The sequence below is a fragment of the Bactrocera oleae genome, chromosome 5, assembly GCF_042242935.1.
Source record: "Bactrocera oleae isolate idBacOlea1 chromosome 5, idBacOlea1, whole genome shotgun sequence".
NCBI classification, from domain to species: domain Eukaryota; kingdom Metazoa; phylum Arthropoda; class Insecta; order Diptera; family Tephritidae; genus Bactrocera; species Bactrocera oleae.
In genome coordinates this window covers 3,081,352-3,106,835 of record NC_091539.1, presented here as the reverse complement: position 1 = coordinate 3,106,835, position 25,484 = coordinate 3,081,352, and the positions used below count along the sequence as shown (strand labels likewise).

The window sequence follows — 25,484 nt, the reverse complement described above, 5'->3', positions numbered from 1 at the left end:
ATAGTTGACAAAATTAAATTGAATCAATAAATTGACAATGCGTGCTCATGTTAAGTTCTTCAATATGAAGCTGCAGTGTGCGCTACAGCTTATATTAGTACAAATAATGACAGTCAAATAAATTAAATATTAATGATGTAAACAAATCAATCAGTTAAATTGGTCACTCCGTTAATAATTAATTAATTACTTCTTAACCAAAAATTCGTGTAATGAATCTGGCAAAGGCCGACACAAATGAAAAATTCTAATGCGTAAAATTTTCGGTCATAAAACTATTTTTGTAGTTGCTTAAAAAAAATATTCAAACGCGTGTTTTGGTTCTTTAGATTTAATTGCACGCTACTTTGCGTGCTGTATGCACTAATGTGCGTCGTGGAAAATAACAACTTAAATGCGTATTAACGGATTTAATATGAATAATGCAGCGTACAATTACGTCCATATTACAAAGAACAAATAATTTATGCTCAGAAAAAAGGACAACTTAGGCGACTATAGCCTGGAATTAGTACATTATAGGAGACAATTCTTTTGGCAAATGCAAAGAAAATAACCAAAATATAGTGAAAGCCTATGAAAGCACTAATGTGCGTGGTGAAGCTACAAGATATTTAATAAAAGCTTCAGAATATTTGAAAAGTTATTAAAATATTTACTTTTAAAGCTTGTGAAAGCTGTAATGTGCGTGCTAAAGCTCTCAGATCTTTAGTGAAAGTCTCAAAATATTTGAATAATGCCATTAAAGTAACTAAAGTTCGATGATAACATAAAAAAAAACTGTCAAAAGCCAGACATGCAAAAATCAATCAGGCACAGAGGTAAATAATTGATCAGGAGCTTTTAATACCGAGCATATCTTTACTGCGTAGAAAAATTTATTGCTCAGCATTAACTCAAAATCGCTACTACAGAAGAGTTCACATTTTTTAACAAATTCACGCTCGTGTGTAGCTGTAAGAAATATTCCACTGCACCTATAAAAATGTATGTTAAGTGCTTCTTCACAGGTTTTGCTTTTTAATTGAAATTGTAGCGTGTTAATGCGTTAAAACTCCTATGATTGATTTGATGAACAAAATGGCATCTAATAATAGAACATGCTAATTACCAAAGTGAATTAATCCATGGGATCAGCTATTTTTATATCGGCTCTTATCAGCAGTTAATTAACACACGCGCTATAAATCGTGAAATTACGTAAAATTTTTTTTGTTTACCAAAAATTATTTAAAAATATATCAAGTTCAAGAAGCTTAAGAAGTATTTAGTGTGAAATTAAATTAAATTCTTTCATATAGAAAATAGTTCTAAAATTCGGCGATAAGTTTCTTTCATCTTCGTACAATTTGAAAAAAATAAAATAAAATAATTTTCGATATTTATTGAGTACTGCTAAAAAAAAAAATACCTGAATACCGATATAGAAAAATACAAAAACATAATTTAAAAAAAAAATACAAATAAAAAAATACAAAAATAAATATTAAAAAAAAAAAAATTAAAAAAGAAACATAAAAACACAAGAAAAAAATATATAAAAACCAAAAAATAAAATAAGAATTGAGTGTGAAGATGAGCGCCGGAATTTCAAGTCTAAGTGCGTGCAGTGCTTGTTTACATGTGGTCAACCACTTTCAATTGGGTCTAGGACATCTGCATCGCTTACGCTAAACTATTGACATTACACTATAGTATATTGAGCATTTAGCGAAAAGAATAGAAATAGCAAAGAGAAAATAAACTGCAAACATTAAAAATTTCACTTTCTATGCTGCACTTGACGAAGGTGAAGCTGCGCGTAGCACATATTGTGTAAGAAAAATTGCGCTCGAATGCGAAGAAATGGCAACCTTCCGACTAATTGAATTTATGCTTTTGGCAACACTCAAAACTGGCCATGCTAACCGAAAGCACAATGGCACTGACACAAGTGGCTAACGGCAGAGGCGGGCGATGGGCGACGGGCGTCAGTTGCCATAACAGAATCGCAAGTCTTTACGCAATTTTTTATTTATTTTTACGTTTTGTTTGCTTCGTTTTTTGTTCTTATAACAAATCGAAAGTGAAAACGCGTTGCATATTTGCGCACAAATATATTTTTGCAAATATTTGCTCCGCTGCGACACGTTAAAATTAAAAGCAAATAAGTTTTTGCATTTATTTCTCTATAAATTGCTGTTGTTTTTATTATTTATATTACGCGCGAATCGCACACAACTAATCAATTTGTGTACTTAGATAAATCAATAGAATGATTAATTACATTTGTGCTTCCTCTTCTGCCTCTACAGCTGAGAGGCAACGCTAAGAGTAACGTTCCAATTGGCACGTCAAATTTTGTCGTGTTCATCATACGCCACGTTGACCGCACAGCAGTTATGGCGTGGAAATATACAGTGCGCTAAGTTTCATGTCAAAAGTCAATATAGCGTTGAAACGAAACGAACATGGAGAGTCAAAGGCGTTGTTGGTCTAAAATTTATAGCAGTAAAATAACTAAAAAAAAAAAATTTGTTTTGTACGCGACATGCACAACATGTGGTGGAAAAGTTGCCCTTTAAGCCAACTGTGTGGAGTTCAAAAACCCATTTACGATGATGCATACTTTAGAAAAACCAACTATTAAAAATTAATGATCGAATAAAAGTGTACGACAAGTTTATACAAAGGACGAACTACGCAAAACGCGCAGCAAAAAAATTCAATAAATACCGTTTTGGCTATCCTTTTATTTACTTCTACGTAATTTAACTAATTTATGTAATTGACAACACATCCAGCCGTACTCAAGCTGCGCCTTGTGCTGTAGTTACCATCCTTCCAAATAGTTAAATGCTTAGGCATTTGCATTTAGTATTCATTGCTTTGCTTGCATACTCATAGCATTTCTGCTGTTGCTTTTATTGTTCTTGCATGCTTATTTTTTTTAACACAAAAGAAATCGATAAACTTGCTTGACGCATTCGACATGAAGCAGAAAATGCTATTAAATTAAGTGTAGCGGAGAAGAAAAAAACCATAAGACAGCAGCGATGACAGTGAAAAGCAACTGCTAAGAGGGCGCACAGTGTAAGCGAAAAGTGTGAAACGAAAACAAAATCGAAAGCTTAATTTTTAAGCTCCAAATGTATTGAAAAAGCTTCAATAGCAAGTTAATTTTTATACAACAATTTTTAACGCAGTTTAACAGTAATAAAGCTTAATTTTTTAAGCTCCAAATGTATCGTAAAAGCTTTGAAAGCAAGTTTATTTTTGATTTACCAACTTTTAATGAAATTTAAGACTAATTTAAAAAAAAATTTACAAAGATATTGGAAGCCTATATTTCATCTTCGGAGTTTGACGAGGAATGATTGATACATCACTTAGAATTTAAGTTCGAGCAGAGCTAAAAAGCTTCGTTAAAGCATCAGAACTTTGAAAAAAGCCTTTAAAAAGTAGAGCTTTCAGCAAAATTAACTTAAATTTTGTTCGCAACACTGTGTGAATGTGTATGCGAAACAAAAAATAGGTCGTTTTGCTTCATTCTTTAAGCTCCAAAAAAGCTTTAAATGTTTCAGAAATTTTTAGTGCAAATTTATTTTATTATTAAACCATTTTTAACGTTGGATAAAATGACAGATAAAAATACTTGCGTAAAAGCTTCATAATTTCAGAAAAAGCTTTTAAAACGTAGAGCTTTCAACAAAAATAGGCGCTAAAATATTATTTGTAACACTGAAAGCTCTATCTATCAAGCATACAAAGTAGTTTTTATGCTATAAAAAATTAATTAAAAAACTATAATTATTTTCTTAACAAGTGTAAAGGTATGTGAAAGCTTTGGTGGAAAAAAAAGAACTTTCCGCCGAGCTTTTAACAGTCTATTTGTATTAAAGACATACATCTAAAATTAAGCGCTAGAGTGAAATGAAAGCGTAAAAATCTGTATTAATTTTCTTTAATTTCTTATAAACAATTTTAGGTATTTCTTTGTTCGTACGTTCAGCATGCGCAACTACTGTACGTTACCAGGCATATGTCACAGAAAACGTGTTCTGCAAGCGTACAGCAAATAAAGACGCCCATTAAAATGTTAAAGTAAATTTGTATATATTTACTACAAATACTCAAAGAAAGAAACAAAGGATTCAATTTACATTATTGAAAGGATCAACAAAGGTGACAGGTTGAAAGTTGACACTGCTGGCTGCGCTGACGGAAAAGTTGCGTAGATTATGAACACACACACATACGTGCAAACAACAAGCCGCTTCCGCTTTCGTGGGAGATAATAATAATAATGTAAATATACAAAGATCATAATTGCGGTTGCAAGCACAACAAAGAGATGGCAAGATTGAACGATATCAAGCGAAATGCGTAGAAAAAACCAATTGGTAGGTGGAAAAGTCAGCGGCTTGTTGACATTCTGATGTTGAGATTAACACATTGTTATTGTGGTTTGAGTTTGGCGACAGAGTTCAGGCGAAAAACAAAACACACTTGAGAACTGATAAATGAGCAAATGTGCAAAGTATGCAAAAAAAAAAACACTGTCTATTTTGTAGCTGGCGAGCAAATAAATAATGCCGCGTTGTTTGTGAAATAAAGGGCGTATTTTGCAAAAAAAAAAAATATATATATATGCAAATAACCAGTTCACGACTATTAACTAACTGGATGAGATCATGCGAGCAAAGCAGAGTACACACAAAGCAGACTGCATTAAGTGATATATTTAAAAAAAAACATTAAGTAATGCAAAATATGCAACAAATATTGCGGTAGATAAAATGTGGTGCCATGAACTACTAAATAAAAATATGGTGAGCAAAGCTTTTAACGCGATTACTGGGAAAGAACAAAGAAAATGATTGTGTAGAAAAAAAAACAATAAAAAGTATGTTAACTTCGGTGGCAACGCTACACAAATAAAACAACAAATGTTTTCATGCAAGAACTTGATTTTGATCGTTCAATTTGTATGACAGCTATATGCTATAGTGGTCAGCTCTGAACAATTTCCTCGGAAATTGTAGCGTTAACTTGTAAAATAATTTAAGTCAAATTTCGTGAAGATATCTCGTAACTTAAAAGAAGTTTTCTCTCTTTCTTTTTGTTTAGTTGAGACAACTTTTAAGTTAAATTGTTTAATATTAATTTTACCTACTGCACACTATAGAACGCTTGAGAATTAAGTCAAGGGCGTTCAAATGCAATCACTCGAGCGCGCAGCGTCTAAAGCTGATAAGCGAATTGTAAGTAATTAACTTGCCAACAGCTGTTCACATACTACTACACTAATTACAACACGCGAGCGGCAAGTAGTTCGCAGTAATTGTTGATGCCGCTACTGTGGTTTCTAAAAACCGCCCACTCGAGTAAACAGGCATTCACGCGTAAAATAGACATGCCTGTATCTGTCTGTCTAATGCGTTGGCAAATAATGCACTTGAAACTTGCTATTATCATTTTTATTACAATTTTACAACTAGCCGCACAATAATGCAGCACACTTAAGATACTGGCGGCACATACGTACTGACATACATATGTATGTATGTGCGCGTGGCTTTAGTTCGTAGCAGTCGTTTATGATATATACGGAATGTTATACAACTTAATAATTTCTTTACATAATTTAACTAACAGACTTATATTGAAACGTTCATGGAAAATATTTGTCACCTACGTTTGTTTTTGCTATTTTAGTATTTTTTTCCAGCATTGCGGTGCTCATCACGAAGGGCCTGTCAGTTTGGTAGTTATACGTCAAATCAGATTCTTTGATCTTTATTTTGACTTTGCTAAATGTAAACAAACAGTTCATCAATACGCTTCGGTTACTTGATTGACATTGCCATTGATGTGAGGTGTACATATACTCAGAATAAAACCGACTTAAATATTAATAAATTCGCAATTAAATAGCAAAAACAAAAATGTAGCAGATGCCGAGCAGAATAATTTTCTACGCAATTAATTTTTTACAAAGGCAACATATACGTGTAGTGTAACGTATAACAAGCAGTGGCATTTTCGATTTTGGGCATTACTTTTTGCGTTTTAATACCCATTTTGCTTCGGTCACGCACTTGAATACTTTTTATTTGCATTTAGGTACACAAAAACCTTTAAATTTATGCGTGGAATTCAACAAAACCAGCATTCTTAGGCATAAAATTAAAACAGAAATAATCGGAAAAGAGTAAATATTTACTAACTTCAATTGTCAATATATTGTAAGTGACGTGGTATATGACACACTTTCAATACATTATTAATATATACTTGTATATAATATTAATAGCATGAAAATGTATAAAATTGTAGTAAAACACCATATCACACTAAGCAATAGTATCGAAAATCGATAACAACATTAAATAGCGCCTAGGCTTAGTGTTAAAAAATGTTCACACTTTCATAATATAAAAATGGAAAATCACACAGAAAAGTTAATTATTTGTAATTTTTATAAATATATATATTTTTTTCAATTCATGGAAATCCAAAGAAATTGTTGGTTAAAACAAATATCTAAATATAAATATTATGTCCTATACCACCAAACTGACATTGTAACTACTCGGTAAGCAGAAATTCCATTGAAATTTACAATGCCAATAACCCGAACATAAAATTATTTAATACGCGCATACGTCAAACATTAAACATATGCATTCATAGCAATAAAAAATAATGTCTAACAAATGTAAAGCACTCACTTAGTCATCAACTAAATGCATACATTAACTTTTGTGGTTTTAGTTGCGGCCTTAAAGAGCCAGTTGAAAACGTAAAGCGCGGATTTTTGTGCAAAAGCACGAAAAAACTGGTTCGGAGCGTTTGCTTGAATTATTGACAAAATTAAAAGAATGCTTTAAATATCATGTGTCAATTGGTAAACATTAATCTGATGCAATATTTCAAGTTATTTTGCAAATAAAATCAAAGGGTTATTTGGCTGCAATTGTTACAACGGAATTTAAGTGAAAAGGCAATGCAAACTAAATTTCTACTAAATTCTCTATCTTATTATTTCGATTTGTTTTGTTTTGCTTTAAAAACTAGTTTCTGAAAACAACAACATGGTGACTCATTACAGCTTAAAGCCAAAGACGCAGTGAAGCACAAAGTCTCTCAAATATCAAGCAAACAAATCGATGGCGTTTCAGTTGGCATTGAAGAAAGAGACAATAAACAAAAAAATGGAACGAATTGTAAACCAAACGTATTTAAAAAGTAATCAGAAAAAGCACAAAACATATGTACTTCAAAAAATGAACTACGCATTAAAAACATGCCAATGGTCTTAAAATTAGTCAAAACATTTATTTGTGCGACTTATTTAATAATTAAGTAAAGTACTGAACATTGCAAATATACTCGTACATACGTTACTGACAAATTCTTAATAGAGGTATGAAAGGTAGAAAATAAAGTGATAATTTTGGTTTGGTATTTTTTGCGAAGAAATTTCAAATGGCAATGTAGTGTGAAAATCGTATAGTTATCGATTTTACGTACAAGAGTTAAATATTGAACGTTAGAATCCGAGGATTGACAGTTTACTTTTCTTTAATTCTATCGCAGCTCAAATGTTTAACGAGAATTGACTCTAGGGTTGGTCAAATAATTTATTCTTAATTAGAAAAACGAACGGAATTAACGCCATACAAATTTTAGAAGAAAAAAACGAAATTTATGTTCGCTTTGCTCACGTAAATTTGAGTTTGAATTGTGTTAGCTTGCTTGGCAGCGAATTCTTAGAATCCTCATTTATGTAGTAAAACAAATTTTTGTTGCGTACTTCAACAGAAGCGTACATTAATAAGACGTTAAGACTAATTGAAAAACTTTGAAAATTTGCGGAAATATTTAAGCCAAGTTAAAGCGTGTTTACTGCTATGATATATACATATGTATGTATGAATGAAATGCTGAATGTAAGGAACTCAACTTCAAAATACCAAAGCAGGCAAATACATTGTATGTGTGTACATACTTATATCTGACTTACTGACTGCCAAGTCATGTAAGCACATTCATCTAAACGAATGTTGGCACGATTTTAAGCGCAAAAAAATCTTATACTGAATTGAGCGAATCACAATCAATCAAGAAACCAGCAAACATAATTAGAAAGAGTAAACAAAATCAGCGTAATTTTATTTTCTGTAAACAACTGCACATGCGTAGATACTTACGAGTATGGCTATACGTACGCCTTGCCGTTATTGGCAATTAGCGCACTCGCATGAAATAGTTTTCAAATATTGCATCATGCAAAAGAGCCATTGACTCTGGACGCGTTTGAGCCGCGCGCGCAGGCAATACAATTAACCCCTTCTCAACGAAACGCGTATACGAATTGAATGTTAAATCGCTTATGAATTTTATAATTGTTAATAATTTAAAGCGCAGCCTATTAGGCACATCGCTGCCCAGCCGTGATGCCAACGCATTAATTGATTGAGTTTCCATGAAAATACTTATGTAAGGAATTGCTGGGAAGCATTTGGCCGGTGAAGGGTAAACAAATTTGAGAATGAATTTCGCACCAACAGAAACACAGACGTTAAAAATAATAAACAAAAATTCGCTTGCAATGCAAATAATTACAAAATAAATGTGTTGTTTCGATTTTCGACGCTTTCAACGTAAAACAAAGCTCGCCGAGTTGGTTTCAAGTCGAAAAATGCAAATAAACGAAAATATGTATTAACTTAAACACTTTATATTTGACATTTAACAACTTTTTTAAACAATAATTTTCGGATTATATTACGCCATCATTGAAAGAGTAAAAAATTATCGATACAAGAAAATAGCTGAACATTAAATAAAATCGACTGCACCAGTAGTCACACGTCACAAGTCACGGCTGTCTGAGAAGTTGCACAAATGAAAGTCAACAACAACGATGCAAATGATTTGTTACTTTTTTTCGCCAAGTTCTACTTAAGCAACTCTGATGTGAGAATTTTTTATTTGACGCTCTCGAGTAAACGTCTGAGCTGAAACATGCTTGAGTTCAAGCAAAGGTGGCAAAAATTTAATTGCAAATAAACAAAATAAACGTGTCGACATTTGCTGGTGGCCCGTCAAGATGCGACGGCACATAAAAGTGAAATTCAACAGCAAACAGTTCACTTACAATATAAAAAGGTTTTAAGATAAATATACAAGTATATTACTTTCGAGCAGTAAAGCTGGCAAAAATCGTGCAAATAAGTTGCAAAAACCATAATGGTGGAAATACATGCGGTCGGGCGGCCGCATTGCCATAACGCACTTAAATGTAACAAACTTAGTAAAAGCTTATATAGTGCAGAGCGCAATGGTTCACTTCTAAAATAGTCTAGTAGATGGCCAGACAAAACCTTTTTAGGTCGGAAAATGTGGAGTCGCATTTTGCTAACCATTTTTGTAATTTCATTAAAGGTCGCGAGCTGGTGAACTGGTATGTTGGAAAGTTGAAAGTGGCGTAAACACGCTAAATATTTGTTAGCGTTAGTGAACTAAATAGAAAAGTTTAATTACAACTGACTTTTGTGCACTAACTACTTGGCGAAATAAATGCGCAAGGCGGCTGAAAAGTTTCAATGAGTTCAGCACATTCAAATTTAAAACGAAAAAATAAACAGAAAACATAGCAAAGTGAAGAACATATATACATACATATATCGAAAGTCGATTACTATCGGTTGCGTTATTGATTCAGTTATTGATTAGAGGTTGTTCACACTTAGGCTTTGTTGTTTTATGCTACTAAAGTGAAATTTAAAAGCGAGTAAAAGGCAAGAGAAGTTAAATATACCTATACTTTAGTTTGTTTTGCTTGCTACTTTCGGCTACAATTTTTTTTTTTCATTATTTTTATTTTGGCCCGCGGCAATTTTGTCTTGAACATATTTCAAGCCATTAGCAAGCTTCCAAGAAAAGATGAAGTAAGATAGAAAATAGATGAAAGGAAATTACTGCTTAGTCGTGTAAAGTTAATGATTTAAAATAACAAAAATGTAATCAAAAAAATATATATGTATATATGTATATCTGTGAATGGCAAGTAATTTTTGAGTGTAAGTGTCACTGACCCGAAAGAAATATACACACTATATAATGCCGAAAAGGGAAATGCAAAAAAAATCGATAACCTGTAGTAATCGTTGATGCATATGGAAGAAAGTTATACTGTAACATTTTTTGGTAAATACACCGTATTTTTTATTTTGAACAAAATTTTAACATATATTTAAGTGGCAGTAAATACCGTATTTTTAACAGAAAAATATCAACTATGTTGCATGACCTACACGCTGCAAAACATTATCCAAACATCACATCTACATTTCGTGCAAACTTACACAGTTTCAGTTTTAATAGCGATTTTTGTGTAAGCTGCTTAATTATTTTTGCATAAATTTCCCACACAAACGGTAGCATACGTTTTCTAAACATTTTTATGAGCATGTAGTAAAATTAAGCACGGCCCACGCGTGACTCATTTCACATAGCGTAAAATCGAAACAGCGGCATTATGCGGATTTTGTTATTTTCTGAAGAATTATCTCGAGTATGGGCATACCACACATATGCGAAATTTGAAAAAATGAAGTTGGCATAAGTGTTGGTATGAAAGAAGAATGTACTATGACATGCTGCAGCACAAACTGCCACCCACGCTGTCACAATGTTAACGCAATGCTTTATTTCCAATATTTCCGGTTGCCACTAACAATAAAAAAAATAGGCAATAATGAATCGAACATGTTAAAATGATTAGACCAATAAAAAAGACATTAGTGATATACTGAGGACATTAAAAGGAAAGTTGCCGCAAATTGCAGTCATATGTGAATATCACATATGTATATGGGTCCCCACCACTCCTTTCTATCTTCAAATCTCAAATACCAGCGATTTCAACTACATTCATAGCTGCATTGAATTGTTTATGCAGCTATTAGCGTTTGGAAGTAATCAGAGACGACACGTGTGTCCAGTTGTATAAACATGCATCTATACTCGTACACATTACTTTTCAAATCACTAAAGTAGAAATGTGTACTGCATGTACAAACATTTATGGATTTAGAATATACAAGAATAAATTCCAGATGCCGCCCGCGAATACTATTAAAGTGTATAAATGTGTAAAGTAAATAATTTTATTTGCAATTCATGCAATGCAAATCTTTATTAAACAGAGTTGTATACTATTGAAAGCGACTGCTGAGTCTATAAACCAATACTTATGATAATTACGGAGTAGTTTAACTGAAAAAAAAATGTGAAGGGATATGGCGCTGCCATGTGTTGAAAAATAGGAAAGTTAAGAATTCTGCTGACAGTGAGAGTGGTAGAAGTATCGATAACAGCAAAAGTCGTTTATCGTGCTGATTTAGCCTATTGCATGAAATAATTATTTTTTACAAAATTAAGATTGGGTCAATGAAATTTGTAAATTATGAAATTAATTGCATTAAAAAAAAAATTTATTTTAAAACAAATCAAATAAAAAAATATTTAACTTAAAAAAATTAAATTGAAAAAAAATATTTAACTTAAAAAAATTAAATTGAAAAAAAAAATTAAATTGAAAAAAAAACTATATTGAAAAAATAAATTTAAAAAATACATTGAAAAAAAAAATTCATTGAAAAATAAATTTATTAAAAAAATTCAATTAAAAGAAAATAATTGAAATCGAAAGAAATCATTTTTAAAAAGAATAAAGAACAAAAAATGTTCAGTTAAAGAAATGATGAATCAGCACTTTAAAAATCGAGAATTATGTATTCCTATTTGCCTGCCGGCTTTTCACTTTGGATAACGGAATTTTAAATAAGCGCATAACTCAGCACAAAAATATGTTTGCGAACCGCACCTATGTACATATATACAAAAAAAGAAGCAAACACACCGGCATTGGGATTTAAATAATGAGTAATAACTAAATAATTTGCATAGCATTTGACGTGAATATTAAAATTTCGAAAACATTTGCTATAAAAAGTTCAAAAATTAGTTACTTTTTAATTTAATTAGTTGTGGTGCCAGTTAAAGAAATTTATATTTAACTATATTTTTGTGTAATTTATATTATAGACGCACAACATATTTTTGATAATATATCTTATTTTTCTATTCACTTTTTTCTTTTTGTTTGTTTTATTTATGACGTAAGAAGCGCACGTTTGTACAACATTGACGTAGGTATGCAAGGACAGTACGATTTACTGAATGAAGTGCTATGCTATTAGTAAGCATATACAAAAATAAAAAAACAAAAAATGTTAACGTGTGTGTGCACGGTCAAACAACGTACGTTTGTGTAAAGATAACCATTATCGGTAATCCAAAAAATGTACATTCACACATACAAAGTTGCGTTTTCACTTATTTGCGGTATCTCTACTGTAAATATAGCTCACGAATCGGATAGATAAGTGCTGCCACCGCAAATCACGTTCGAAGAATAATCAGCATTAATAACCATTTAGTAGAGGAATATTGATAAGCAGGCAAAAAAAAAATGCGGGATTATTGCTGCCTCATAAGTGAAATGCATGTTTTAGTAATATTTCTTTTTTTACTTTTTATTAGCACGATATTTTCGTTGTTAGTCTAAGGGCGCGTAGGTTAAATATATACATACTCGTTTGTGTATGTGTATAAAGTCCAAGCGCCATGTTAATAGAACTAACTAGTGGCAGCTCAAGCTACAATTCGTGTGTCAATACACGTTCTCGCAATAAAGCGGCGAAGTGTCAGATAAGGTAGGACTGATTGAATATGTCGTAAGCTGACACAAATTAAACAATTTATGATGTGAAATACTAAGTACATAATGAGAAAAAAAAAAACTGTTAAGAATAGAATGCGGGTATTTAATGCAATATCGAAAGATATGTAAAGTACGTAATAAACGCAAAGACAAGACGAACAAAAGCTAAAAACATTATTGTGAAATGCACCTTCTGTTGAAATACGGCTAAGTGATAGCAGCGAAGCGTGCCGTATGTGAATAAATAACCAGCGGAATTTTCCAACAAAGTATTAGAATAAATGTTATGAACTAGGTAAGCAAGTACTTTTCCAGCGTAGTAGTCTATTAAAAGCAAGTGATAAGAAGCTTATGTAGGTATCGCTTGGCATGCTGTAGAAACTACAGCAATTTATTAACGAGTTATTAAAATTTTCCAGTAAATAGTAAACAACTGATTTCGCAAGTTAAATAAATATTGTTGCAGATATGCAATAACATTGCAAGTTGATAGTTATCGATAGCAAGTATGAGCTTGTTTATATGGCGTTTAGATGCCCAAATGTGTACTGCTTGAAGAGTTTTAAGTTGTTAGTTAAATAAGTTTTATAAGTACTAATAATTTTTTTTACAAATATTCAAATATAAAATATATGTTTAAATATCAATAAAAATAAATAAAATATATATGTATATAAATAGCAATAATAATATAACTTAGAAAATATATAAAAAAAAAAATTATATTAAACGACATCTAACTGTGAAACGTGATCGCCAAATTATAAAAATTAATTAAGTTTATTATATACATAATATATATATGTATTATACAAAAAAGTCATAGTCGATTTGCTTCTAGTTCTAGTAGACAAAATAAATCTATCAAACTGTCAATTTTGAAAAACTGCTAAACCTAGTACTTAGGCCATAAAAGTATACATTTCCAGACAAGATTACGCTAATATGATAATAATAGTAGTACGACGGATACTTAGAACTTAGCATTTGCGTCTTCAATTAAAAAAAAATTGCAACGGAAATGTACCTACACTTGATACAAAGCATTGTCAAGACTAAAATGTTGATTATGAAATGGTGCGGAATGCTAATAAATTTGTGCTACAACCGTAGTTAAAAAAAAAAAATACATATATATATATTAAAAAAAATTTTGTTTTCCTTTAAATTAGCATCAAATTCGAAAAGTCTATGAAAGACATACATTTGCGAGCCACATAACCAGTTATAACCTAATTAGACAGCACACTTATTAGCACTTATTTAGCCTAATCGTTCAGTTAAATATTTATATAATGTGTTATATGACTACAGAAAGAAAAAATGTTAATACATTTTAAACAACTTTTTGTTCGAATAATTGCGCTTAAAGATGCCGAAAATCTTCATTTTACAAGTAGATAAGAGCTAATAGATGAATTATTTATTGTACTCATACCAAATACTAAAGCAAATATTAATAATAAAAAAAATCGCCTTGCAAAAATGTAGTAACATGAAACTAACATCACAGAATAAAGTGCGACGGAAATTGCAAATGGCTTTAGTGGCGTATACGTGTCGCATTAGTGCTTCGACAACAGCACTATGCTTGTTGTTGCTGCTGGTAATTTAAAGCCGAACACACTCCAAACAGCTGATTGATGTATATGAGTAGCTAATCAATTTAGATTTCTATTCGCACAGTTATATTAATTGAATTGAGTGCTTTGTTGGAGAAAGAAATGCAGCTAACAATTGTATGAGGAAATGTGCAAATAATGCGCTGTACACACACATACAAAATTGTTGGCTGACAAATAGAAATGCAGCAATTAACGTTGCAAGCGGTAACAACAGGCGTTAATTCAAAGGCATTTTCTTTTAATTTACGTTAAGTATTTAACACGGTAAATAAATAAATTTATATGCCAAAAAACACATATAACAGCATGTGAACTGATTGCTACTTTCATGTAAATATTTGTATTCATTTACTTGCAATTACATGACTTATTTGCGCTTTCAATTTGCTGTGCAGAATTGTTATTAAAATTTAGTAGTCATGACCAATTAGCAATTTCAATTGAACAATTCAAGTACAAAGCAAATGCGAATGCCTAATGCTGCTAAAAGCAAATTAACAATGTTGCATAGTGCAGGCGAGCATGAAGGTTACGCGTAAAGGGTATTTAAAAATGCTTTCAGGCGTGCAAAATTAATTCCTATTGAGGAGAAGGTAAAGCGAATTGCTAAACCAAATTCGTGCGTGGTAGATGTGCATTTATTAATGGCTCACATGCTATGTAATGTGAATTGAGTGCATAGTTTGTTTTATGAGTATTGTGAAAACAGTACTAATGCTATCGATAATCGATTGCCGTGGCTGAACAAGGTAAATAGAAATGTATTGGCAAAAAGTAAGTCAATGAAGTTTATATTTTAAAATAAAAATATTGTAAATAAAAAATTTATTTGTAAGCAAAAACCATTACAAAACATAAACATTATACATATTTATGCGTCGTAAAAGATTTTTAGTTTATCCATTTAATAACATACAAATTTTGCAATATAAACTGTACGCTAGAAACCCAAAATTTAGAATATTTCATTACTTGATTATGCAAGTAATGTCTGACGACGTACTTATCCTTCAAACGATAAATATATATAAAAAAAATATATAAATAAAAAAAATTTCGACCTTGCAATTTAGACGCCGCCAAGCCATCAGCGGTCAGCATTTTAGCTGCTGAAATTCGTGGCAATAAATTAAATGAGACAATAACTTATTCGCATGTAATAAAAACAAATATATAATATATGCATATGTATATACTTTAATAGCAGCGAGCGCGTAAAAATTTATAAATTGAGTAATGGAAATATTAATTCAATTGCGAGAATTGCAAGAACGTAAGAGCAGCGCGTAATCAAATAATGAGCGGCAAAAATATGGCAAGCAGAAATCGTTGAAAAAAAAAATTCTAAAGACCAGCAATGCCAACAACGCTAGGCCATAGCACCGACAACCAACTTGACCCTCATGGTTGACGTTGTTGGTAAAGCAGTCGGTTGGCTATATGCATAGATAGACAGCTATGTGCTAAGCGCACAAACGTTTGTGAATTTGCAATTACTATGGTATATACATATATAGCGCACAAATAATTGCGAGAAACTAGGGGAATCGTGGGAAAGGAATACACAAATGAAGTCATGTGCGAATTCGCTGGTTTTTGTTGCATGTTCCATTAAACGCTAGTGCTTTTAAAATTTAATAAAAATAAATGAATTAAGTAATAAAATGCACTCGCCTTAAACAAACACCTACATACATATGTGCAAAGCTTTTAGTAATGAATTGGGAGTATGGAATTTATCGATAACAACGAGAAGATTTCAAATATGTTGCAAGTGAAGTGAATGAATATTGAATTATACTTGCTAATTGCACATGATCAAGTGCATGTAATGCAAAAAAAAATTAGCTAAGATGCAAACGTGCATTCGTTAAACTTTTTATTTTAAACCAAATGGTTGGATATAGTTAAAAAAAATTTCAATTCAATAACTAAGAGCACTTTTGTCAATACGTGCATTCGATGAACTTTTTTTTTCAGCTGATAAGTGCAAATGAAGCAAGAAGTATTAAAAACAACATTTAATTAAATAATTATGAACAATTAAAAAAAATTCAAAGGCACAAATACGGAAGCAACTGCACTGTGAGAACTCACAGAAAAGCAGATTATTTATAAAAATTTATTACAAAATAAGGCGCATAATTCGTATAGTAATTATCACACTCGATGTTTTACGTGTTCGTGGCTTGCACGACTGCGATCTGTGCAATAAGAGACTACCGTATTGTTTCACCTGCGCTGCTTACGCCACAGCATGTCAACGCTCGCTTGCTTTCATCTGTCGCAACTCTTTGACACGACTGTATAATGTGTTAATTTCATTGACTCCAATAAATAAAATTTATGAGCGAACCAAATTTCATTATCCCAGCTCATTGTTTGTATGTATAGTAAATATGTAATGCGTGTGACATAATGGCGCATGCAAGCGCAAATATGATAGCCAACAACAACAATATTGTATATGTAATAATAACGAAACAAGCGTCTTGAGTGGCAATAAATTAAGCAAGTAATTGCGTGAAATACTATATGTTGTATGTATATATATTTATCATTAAAATATAATTAATTTAAACGGAAAAATTTTGGTCGGAATGTGCCTTTAGTACCAAAAACAAACAGATTTACGCTTTTCCTGCTACAAATTTAATGAAGTAATGTAAAAAAAGTTTTTCTGATCAAAAGCGTTGAAAATAAATAAATTATTACGTAAGCAAAAAGAAAAGCTAACTTTATGTGATTGCATATAATTTCTGGTAAAAAAAACGTGATGAATTTTTCATCCATTTGACGTTTTTATTAAAGAAAAATTGAATTTAACTTTAGCTGATTGCAAATATAATTTTTGGGAAAAAAAACTAAAAATCATACAATCGATACATTTTTCATTCATTCGTTGTTTTTATGTTGCGTATAGCAAAAAAATATTACCAATTCTACTATTTGTAATTTTTTAAACCTAAACTGACGCCTGGAAACCAGAGAAGTGACTATAAAGAAAATAATTCGTCTTTCGGTGATTTTTTATTTTTGTTCTAAAACAAAAAATAACATTAACTACGGCTGCACTGCAGGTGCATTTATTAAGACATAAAAGGGTATACAAAGATCTTTATTTTGATTTTCATTGCTCAGTTTGAATGCCAGTATATGCTATAGTGGTCCGATCTGTACAATTTGTTAGGAGTTTGCAGCGCTGCCTTCGATAATAATATAATATAATATAATAATATAATATAATATAATATAATATATAATATAAACAACACGGCAGAATTCTGCCGCTACAACAACAACAACGACATAATAATATATGCTAAGTTTTGTGAAGATAATGCATCAAATAAAAAGTTTTCCATACAAGAACTTGATTTGGATCAGTCAGTTTGTAAGGCAACTATATGCGATTGTGGTGCAATATCGGGGATTCCAACAAAATGAGCAGTTTTTTGGAGAGAAAAGAATGACTGCAAAATTTCAGAACTTAGAACAAAAATTACTGAAAAATTAATATCATATCAAAAATTACGCCACTGTAATTAAATTTACCAACCACACGCGACTGCACTGCAATAAGCCAAAAAAAGGCTCAACACAATTAACGTGCAAATCGCTGGGTAATTATAAAAACAAGCGCCGGCCAATCAGCCAGCCAGTCCGATAGTCAAAACAAATATGGCGCCGACAGCCTGTAAAACACCGCGCAGTGTTGCTTTTGTTGCGGCTACTTTGTAGGCAGAGCATTAAGCAGCTGAGACATGTCCGCTTGTATGGCAAATGTGTGCGTTGGTATGAGTGTATCGCTTACAGGTGTATAAAAATAGCACGACGTTAAAAAAAATTTAAAAAAATAAAAATATAAAAATAATAATAATAAAAAAATAAAATAAAATGTAATGAAATTAAACGAAAACAAACGAGGTTGAGAAGTACAACAAAAACTAAAGCATGCGAAAAAATTGCAATGTATTTAAGTGTGCGCCGAAAGCGCTACGCCAGAGGTCTTTGAATTGTAAAATACGCGTAACAACGAAAAATATGCCAAGCAAGACGGCACTCGATTCATCGAAACGCGTACGGCCGCCAATTGTCGTACGTGAGTGAATGGTGTATGCAATGCACGTCGCAGCGGACAAGAGCAGCTACAACAACAGTGACGAAAACTAGACACGATGCCAGCCAGCGCAAACACTAAAGCACAAAAGCAATAACAACAACAACGGCAACAAACACTAAAAGGCATGGCGCATAATTTAAAAATAAAATAGGCAGACAGTCAGACAGCCTACATAGTCATAAAAATTGCTACAGCGCGGCAGTCGCCCACCAACACGCCATGCCACTGCCAGCCAGCCTCCTTTAGCGGTGGCGGCACTTGGTGGCTGCCACCCAACTTGGAGTACAGCCAGGCAATTTGTTGGCAGCTGTCGCTGTCGCTATGTTTTCTACTTGGAACTGTGCTTGCTGAATGCGCCGTTCGATCGATGTTGCATGCAACACGCATCTGCAAAGAACAATATATACATATGTACATACATACATACATGAGACCTGGCATATTTTCAAGCAACAACTGCACATATTGACCAAATGAGGCTGAAGGTATGAGGCGCGCAAAAGCCATGTTGCAATTCAGCGGATCGCCTGCCACAGACGGCATGCCACTACAAACAAACATACATATGTACAGCAGTAAGTGTGTATGCGTTTGTGCGCTGCCACACCCCAGTCGTGGAATTGAGATCAACGTTGATGCGCGGCATGCATGCAATGTTTAATGATCGCATTAGCGGCCATTAGCCATTAGAAAATACATTAGAATGGAAAAAATGAAGAAGAGAGTGCCCGAGATTAGTCCATCAACCGGAATTACAATTAAATGTAGTCGCTGATCGCTGGCTACAACAACATATTTAAATACATTGCAGAACTTGTTGTTGTAGTCGCAGCGCGTCACAGAGATTCACTTACGAAGGCAAAGGCAATGAATAGTATATAAACTGCTGGCACGGAGCTACTTAGTCGACTAATGAAGAGGACGTCGACTTAGCCCGTGGTTTTCTGGAGCTCATGACTAGTCTCAGGCTGTTCTGCTGCAGCAGATAACACTGACAGCTCGTCTCGAGGCTGAATGAAAAACACGAATACTAAAAGGTATGTTTGTCAAGCTTCTCTAGATCTAGAGTTCGTGCAGAAAAGTCAATATGTAACATAATCAGCATTGACAACACAAGCGAATTATGCAACCTGTCAAATACTGGCACGTGACTGAATGAAAACTACCTCAATTCAGAATTTTCTACTCTGGCTCAAATTTAATAGAAGACCGTCACTCCTTTTATTAAAGCTTCAGCAATCAAACAGCATAAAGTTCAAGGTCAAAAGCTACGAGCGTACATGTCGTGTAATAACCCAACAATACAGAAACAAAAATAAACGTACGGCAAATAAATCGCTGCTTTTAAGTTAAAAACCAACAACAAAAAACCAAAATACTCATGTGCTGATATTACACAAGCAAAAAAATTTCTGGCGCGCATAAACCTCAAAAAAAAGCAACAAAAAAAAATTCGCCGATAAACAGACGAAATTCACTGTAGCGCTGCCCTAAACCGGTTGGAAATTTTCCATTGACTCGAACATGTGGTCCGGTCTTTATCTGAACAATTTTTCATGCAATTCGCGTTTATTTTTTCTCCGATTTTTACTTTTATTTATCTGCTACTAGTTAATTTTGTTTGAATTCTTGCAGTGTGATTCGCGCGATTCGCAGCGCATTTTTGCTTCGAACGCTACACATTTGCTCGTTTAAGCATTTATTTATTTTGCTGCTACTCGTTTTAGGGCACCCATTTCATAAGAGTGGCGGTGTTGTTGTTGTACGACATGTGTAAACCTATGTTGTATGCGCGAGTAAGCGCCAGCTAGCAGCCGTGCCGGCAGCATTATCGATTATGCTACTCGAAACACCGTCTAATTTAAGGCCGACAAACTCAATAAAGAACATAAGAAAATATAGGAACCGAGTGCAATAAGATGTGTAGCGAGCATAAGGTGCCGTAGAAGAAGCATATATATCGCTTCCTATGGGATTAACCGAAAGCGCATACAAAGTTGTGTGCATAAGGGCAAGCAACTGCTAGCGTTTGGATAACGATAATGAATTCCGATTCGAAAAGCTGAATCGCGTGGTAGCTTATGCTCAAATGCGCTGCGCTGATAAGCACATGGCATTGCCACAAAGAATAATTTAAAAATAAATATATATATATTATATCTATATATATATATATATATATATATATATATATATACATTTATAAAAGAAATTTTTTTAAATTTAAGAATTTCGAATACAAAAATAAATAAAATTAATAAGCCAGGGTCCTAAAATAAATGCCTCAATACATCACTTCATTACTAAGTCGAAAACAACAATGCGCATACATATGTGTATATTAGGGTGGAGCGAAAAAAAATTTTTTTTTTGCTTGGCCTGGGGGTAAAATCTGTAGATTATAAAAAAAGAAAATTTTTGAAAAAAAAAAAATAATTTTTAACATCCACTCACTTTTAAATCCATTTTCTATTCTATTCTCGAGTTAAAATTTTTATTTCGTAAAAAATGTTTGATAAGTGTTCAAGAAGCTGTGAAGAGTCCTCTTTCTGGCCAATTAAAAGTTAGCAACTTAAAAAAATTGTTTGTGGTCATTATTGGAGTTTTAAAAAAAGTCTTAAACGACAACATGTTTTCCTTAAGCGTTAAAATAAATTTTGAATCAAAAACGGTCACATTCGGTAATTTTTATATAAATGTAAAGACCAAAAATAATTTTTTCTTGTCCAAAGAAAAATGTTTACTCGAAAAACTGAGTTTTGTCCAAAAAAAAAATTTTTTTTAATCTAGATTTTACCCCCAGGCTAAGTAAAAAAATAAAAAAATATTTTTCATTCACCCTAGTGTATATGGTACATACATGTATATATATATATATATATCTAGAAATGTATACTGTATTTCTAAATAAAAAAATTACTACAATATATGTAAATATGCATTTTGGGAATGAGCACTCGGCTAACCTCGATAAGTTAGTGCCAAAAATTATACACACGCGTTCATACGCAAAGAACAACGAAAAATCCAAACAGTGAGCACATAACCATATGTAAGTATTCTGCGCGCATACATTTTGTTACTAAAAATAAATGCCGACTGCCGAGGAATGTGACTAAGTGATCCGCAAAATCGTAAAAAAAATACTAGGTAGGGAGAATTGTGAAAGCATATTTAGTGACGTCGCTGCTGTGCGTAATAGGCAGGCCAAAATCTCTTCGCAATAAGTGGGATAATTGTTGCACGGAGGTGTGTGGCTGGTGGATTTTGCGGAATGTACTGCAATCATTTTTAAATGCTACACATTTTTCAAGTATTATAAACTACTCCTTTTATTTTTATGATGAATGACCTTGCGATAGCAAAAATCTGCGTTAATTAATCACTAACTAAATTGATAACTGCTAGCTAAAGCTATGAAATAACACTGCAAGTCAACTGTCAGTTATTAGTGCTTAATTACCCAAGAGCGCTAACAGAGATTTCTGTTAAAGTTTCTATGAGTTCCTTGAGACTGCATTTGCACATCTAACCGAAACTAACCAAATCCACCCGAAACTATTGTGAACTAGTGATTGTTCATTTCTTACTTACGCAGATAGCTTATGAGTTTCAATGTTTTGGAGTTTCGGTAGTCGTGACGTGCTGGGAAGTGTAGTTCGAAGTTATCAAAATCAAGCTTTAAGTAAAACAAAGTTATCCAGATAATTAAGCTAACACTTTCATCCCTTGAGTTACATTGTGAAACATCGCTTATATGAAAATCGGCAGGTAGCTATCATTCTGCCTAAAAATCGATTGCCCACAGCAATCGCAGTGACAAATGAAGTATAGCCAAGAACATATGAAGAAAATTAAAGATATTTTACGAAACTGGGTTTATTAAAAATTTCAAAAGTCTGTACATGTAGTCTAGATATTACAATGTTTTGTGTCGAATTTATAAATTTGCCAAACGAATTAAAGTCGCTAAGTACAAGCGCTTGCTAAAAATTTATGCGAACGTGTTAGCGACTTGAAAGTCATTTCCAGAAATTTCTAAGGTATTCAACGAAAAAACAACAAGGTAGACAGTAATGTAAGCAGCCGCCGATCTCTGACGGAAGCTACAACTACGTAAATACATAAGCTCGTAAGCGATCTTTGCTTTCCATCAATACTATTACGGAAAACGAGGAGTTCGGTCTAAAAGCGGACGATTATGGCAAACGAAATAGTAGAAAGCATAATACAAATTTTCTCACCTCCATTTATGAATGTAGCATACGAATGTGGAAAATAATGCAACTTACTGCTCGGCTGCCTTGCCGAGTAATTCAGATGAATGAGATATAAACTACGCTCAAAACGTCAAGTAAATCAAAGAGCAGGCGTAGAGATGCGCTTAAAGACATTTATGTATATACATATGTAAACATAAAAATAAGCCAGCCGCATAGACTAGCTAAGCTAGTGAGTAAGCCTACGACGTACGACGAACAGCATTCGTTAAGAGTAGTCAGCGGAGCATATATGCAGTATGTACGATATTTATTATGTAGGTATGCGTTTGATGAGGAGAAAAGCAAGAAGAGGCTGCCAATTGTGCTGCCTTTTTTACTGCCACTCACTAGACTTTTTGGCCAAAATTTAAGCGTACAAACAGGTATAAATGGCAGCGGCATGAAAAAGAGTTATTTCGACATGGCAAAATAAAAACAAAATAAAAATAGAAAGAAAGAAACAGGTTCAAATTCGCAAAAATCGCCAGAGCGAGCAGTAAAATGTGCTTGGAATGAAGTGTGAGCAGGTCATAATGTTGCGAAAATTTTCCATTGATAAAATCTGTTTTCTGCTTTTGTTGTTGGCTTGTTGTTAGAGTGCATATCAGCACTTCAAATTTGAAATGACGCTTGACACAAGCGAAGGAGGTTAACAACTCCTATGCGGCTATGCAAATGCGTAAAAATTGTTTGCCAAAAAAAAAAATACGATAAAATGCAGCAATTAAAGTTTGTGAATACCAGACTAATTAACAATTAACGCATTTTTATGAAATATCTATTTTTATAACTTTAGTAAATTAATAGCGTTCATTGTATGCAATAATGCACAACAGAAAAATATCGAAAATCGATAACTGTCAGTAGAGTAGCAACGATAAATATGCATATTTACTGGTTAAGGCACGTTCTCACATCTTTTACGTATTCATTTTAGTTGCTTAATATAACATGTTTTATATAAAAAATTCGATGCATTGCTAAAAATAGAAAATAAAAACGCGAAATGCAAATTCAATAAAAATGAAGTCATATTAGAGAGTGCTGCTATAGTCTATGGAGAGGAAATCGTATCGCTAAAGTGGAAGCACAACTTTTTCAAAGTGGAGAGCGTGTAAGTGGGCGCGACCGGTGCTTGTTGGAGGCGTCAAGAGCAGCAACAGCAGCTTGTGGCGGCTGCTTTTGTTGTTTAATTCAATTAAAATTTGATTGGCGCGTGTTATTCAAGTGTTCGATTACAAAAACAACAACACAAACCATAACAACAACAAACACTATATAATAAACTTGCTTTTTTGTGCGAATACAAAATAGGTTAAGTAGAGTATTTGCAAACTTTTTGTCATTGCGCTTCTGCGCCAACTGCTACTCAGCTGCCATGACTATGTGAAAGCGAGCAAGGCTGCGGAGCTTGCAAATTTTTTGCAATAAGCAAATTTCTTTCGGTATTTTTAGAAATTTTTCAAAGTGTATACGAAAAATTTGTTTTTGCAAAATGCATATTTTTTCATGTTTCTGAAAAGCATAAAAAATATTTAATGGTTTTTTGTAATATGCAAATTTACTTTTGTTTTTTTTTACCGATTTTTCAAAAAGTTAAAAAAAATGTATTTTCAGAATGTAGTGTTAAGAAATTTTACAGATTTTTAAAAAATTTTCAGATTCATATTTTTTTAATGTTCGTTTTCGTTGAATTTTTTATTTAGCGATATATTTTTTAGCACATCGATTTCGTTTTTTTCTTATGCAAAATTATTTCTTTTATTTTTTTGTTTTTTATTACCCAAAACATCTAAATGCTTGAAAAATTTCCCAAAATAGCACAACAAACGTGCTGCTACTATACGTCGCTGGTTTGAAACGAACAAATTTTCACGTATCTACTATATTTTTCTCGGCCGCACTTTTTACTTTTTCTTCCTTCGCTTTTTTCGCTTTTGATGGAATTTCAAATGTGGACGACGTTGTTGTGCGTACGTGGTTGTATTTGAATGTAGAAGAATTTTGCTTATGCAATTTTGAATTTTACTGGAACAGACACATCGATGATCGTGAATGCGACGACGTTGACGCTTTAGATCCGTTTTCGTAATGTTTACGAAGAACGGGACGATTTCAAAACTATTCGATTTGTGACAATCGTTACTAATGGCAGACAGTTCAAATGCTTGTTGTTGTATTTGCAAAGTGGCCCATTGATTTAGATTTTTAAATTGAGTAAAACTAATTTGAATTCACTTCACTGAAAAAGCATCGAAATCAAAAACGCGAAATTGCTGACGAAATCGAGTCCACTACCACCGATCGGAGCACGGACGGCGACGGGGACGTATTGCTCTAGTTGTATTTGTTATTGTTGTTAGCGTAAAATACGTATACGAACGCGCGCACAGTTTGTTCTTTCAAGACTTTTGTTGGCGTTTTTAATTAACGGAATTCACACACTCACGCGTTGGTAGAAACACGAAAATACACCACTGCGCTCTGACTGCTTCGTAGCTCGTCTACAAGTAAACTAAACTGTAAAGTGTGTGTTGGAGCGGTGACGAGCACAACCAATGCGGGCGATGGTGTTGTCGGCGGATGGACGCAGAATCGATAGCACAACAGCGACAACAACTAGAAGTAAGCAGCAACAACAACAAAACAAACTAGAAACGCAACATGAAGGAATTTGCTGTGTGCTTCGTATTTGT

The 25,484-nt window shown here is 32.9% G+C and overlaps 1 protein-coding gene across 1 annotated transcript in view; it reads right to left on the bottom strand.

Moving 5' to 3' along the window:
* Positions 1–25,274, bottom strand: part of sgg (shaggy) — a 59,961-nt gene extending 34,687 nt beyond the window's left edge. The window contains exon 1 of the mRNA XM_070109979.1: positions 24,572–25,274. The gene's annotated coding sequence lies outside the window, so the exon portion shown is untranslated. The remainder of the gene's footprint in view (positions 1–24,571) is intronic.
* Positions 25,275–25,484: the final 210 nt, after the last annotated feature.